Here is a 2,786-nt window from a genome sequence, read left to right on the forward strand (position 1 = left end):
TCCTGGTAAAAGCACACACCTTCATGACTGAATAAAACAAATAAAAAGAGGAAGGGGGAGGGGGAATTAGTTAAAGATTAATTAACGTTTCATATTGCCTTCCAAAAGATAAAGGGGGAAAGCTAGCTACAACAAGGGCCTTCGACACAAGAGACCCGCGCTCAACCCCAATGAGGGGGAAATATCAAGAAGCGTCGAAGGAAGAAAGGATTTTTTTTTCTCTATTTTACCACCCCTCCACTTTCTGTTTCTTTTACTTTTTTTAAAAAAAAGTTTTCGTTCTGTTTTATTATTTGAAGCGGTTGAGGACACAGCAGCCGCCGCCGCCTCCTCCTCCTTCTTCTTCTTCGCCCGCCGCCTGCGCGCTCGAGCTGAAACTGCCATGTGCGCCTGCGCAGGCACGGCGGTGTACGTCGTCGGGTCGGTCGTGCGTCTGCGCGATGCCGGCGGTCCGTCGGGTGGAAGGCCTCAGCGCTTGCGCGTGGCCGCGGTTGCGCCGGCAGGTGAGGCAGAACGCCTGCGCTCTGCCGTCGGCCGGCTGGACACTGCGTGGTACGCCTGCGCACCGCTGGCCGTCTTCCCAATGGATGTAGTCCGCCTGCGCGCTGCCGACGCTATTTGAATGTGTAGAGAGGGCATTGGGCGATGTGTCCTGGGCGCCTGCGCAGCACCGGCGGCTTGCCGGTGTAAACCTAGAGCGCCTGCGCTTTGCCGTCGACCCGTCCAAATGAACGTAGTACGCCTGCGTGCTGCCGGCGTCCGTTTGGATGGGTTAAGTGCGCGTAGGATGATTGTGTCCAGGGCGCCTGCGCCACACCGGCAGCATGTACGAATGAACGTAGAGTGCCTGCGCCGTACCGGCGGCGCTCGACGGGATGTCGAGAGCGCTTGCGCCATCCAGGCGTCCCGCCAGGAATGGTCTTGTGAGGTCAGAAGAACTACATCTCCCTTCGGGCGTTGCGCCTCACTTCCGGCCTCGGGGCCCACCTACACCAATCAGCGGGCGGCCAATGCGCAGCCGCACGTACGGACCAATCAGAAAATGCCTGCCAGAGGTCAGATGCCCACCAACAATGCAGAGAGACAGACCCTTCAGCCCATCTTGTTCCATGCTGACCAGATAGCCTGGATAAATCTAGTCCCATTTACCAGCCTTTGGCCTATATCCCTCTAAACCCATCCAGATGCCTTTTAAATCTGGTAATTGTACCCGCCTCCACCACTTCTTCTGGCAGCTTGTTCCATGCACACACCACCCTCTGCGTGAAAAAGTTGCCCCTCAGGTCCCCTTTAAGTCTTGCCCCTCTCACCTTAAAGTTATGCCCCTCTAGTTTTGGACTCCCCCACCCCTGGGGGAAAAGACCTTGGCTATTCACTCTATCCATGCCCCTCATGATTTTATAAACCTCTATAAGATCACCCCCTCAGCTTCCAACGTTCCAGGGAAAATAGCTCCAGCCTATTCAGCCTTTCCCTATAGCTCAAACCCTCCAACATCTTTGTAAATCTTTTCTGAACCCTTTCAAGTTACTCAACATCTTTCGTATAGCAGGGAGACCAGAACTGAACGCAGTACTCCAAAAGTGGCCTCACCAATACAGCCACAGCACGACATCCCAACTCCTATACTCAATGCACTGACCAATCAAGGAAAGCGTACCAAACACCTTCTTCACCGCCCTGTCTATCTGCGGCTCCACCTTCAAGGAACTATGTACCTGCACCCGAAGGTTTCTTTGTTCAAAAACACTCTCTAGGACCCTACCACTAAATGTGTAATTGATTTGCCTTTCCAAGATGCAGCACCTCACATTTATCTAAATTAAACTCCATCTGCCACTCCTCGGCCCGTTTGAACAAGCTCTCGTTGTACTCAGAGGTAACTTTCTTCGCTGTCTACTATACCACCAATTTTGGTGTCATATGCAAACTTACAACTCATACCTCCTATGTTCACATCCAAATCAATTCTATAAAAGACAAAAATCACCCAAAATCCCTGTAAATCTTTTCTGAACCCTTTCAAGTTACGCAACATCTTTCCTATAGCAGGGAGACCAGAATTGAATACAGTATTCCAGAAGTGGCCTAACCAACATCCTGTACAGCCACAACATGACATCCCAGCTCCTATATTCAATATAGATTCCAGTCTGTAACTCATTCCCAGGGATCTGTTATTCTGTAAATAAACTATCCTCATTGCCTTAATTAAATTACAGACTGTAACTCACTCCCAGATACCTGCTCATTGATTCCCCCCATTGGGCCCATCAAGTCCACACTGACCCTCCAAGGAGCACCCCACCTAGACCCACCCCCTACCCTATTCCTGTATTCCCCATGGCCAATCCACCTAACTTCCAAACAGAATCACCCAAGGGTGGAATTGAACCTGGGTCCCTGGCACTGTGAGGCAGCAGCGATAACCACTGAGCCATCGTGCTGCCCTGTCATTCTATATATAAACCATCCCGAACCCCTTGATTAGATTCCAGTCTGTAACTCACTCCCAGGGTATCTGTTTTTCTGTATATAAACCACCCCGAACCCCTTGATTAGATTCCAGTCTGTAACTCCCTCCTGGGTATCTGTTATTCTGTATTTAAACCACCCCGAACCCCTCGATTAGATTCTAATCTGTAACTCTGTCCGGGTATCTGTTATTCTATATATAACCACCAAAGCCCCGCCCAACTCCATGTTTCGATTTGAGAGTGTACCTTAGTCCTGGCTGTGCAGTTTCTTGTTTGCACCAAGATCAGAGAGAAGAGTTTGTGCCTGTG

At 50.5% G+C, this 2,786-nt stretch overlaps 1 protein-coding gene across 1 annotated transcript in view; it reads right to left on the reverse strand.

Annotated features, from left to right (window-relative positions):
* LOC109920397 (serine/threonine-protein kinase WNK3-like) overlaps positions 1-342 on the reverse strand; it is a 75,237-nt gene extending 74,895 nt beyond the window's left edge. The window contains exon 1 of the mRNA XM_048619830.1: positions 258-342. The gene's annotated coding sequence lies outside the window, so the exon portion shown is untranslated. The remainder of the gene's footprint in view (positions 1-257) is intronic.
* Positions 343-2,786: the final 2,444 nt, after the last annotated feature.

This window comes from Rhincodon typus, chromosome 44 (assembly GCF_021869965.1).
Source record: "Rhincodon typus isolate 14 chromosome 44, sRhiTyp1.1, whole genome shotgun sequence".
Classification (NCBI taxonomy): Eukaryota; Metazoa; Chordata; class Chondrichthyes; order Orectolobiformes; family Rhincodontidae; genus Rhincodon; species Rhincodon typus.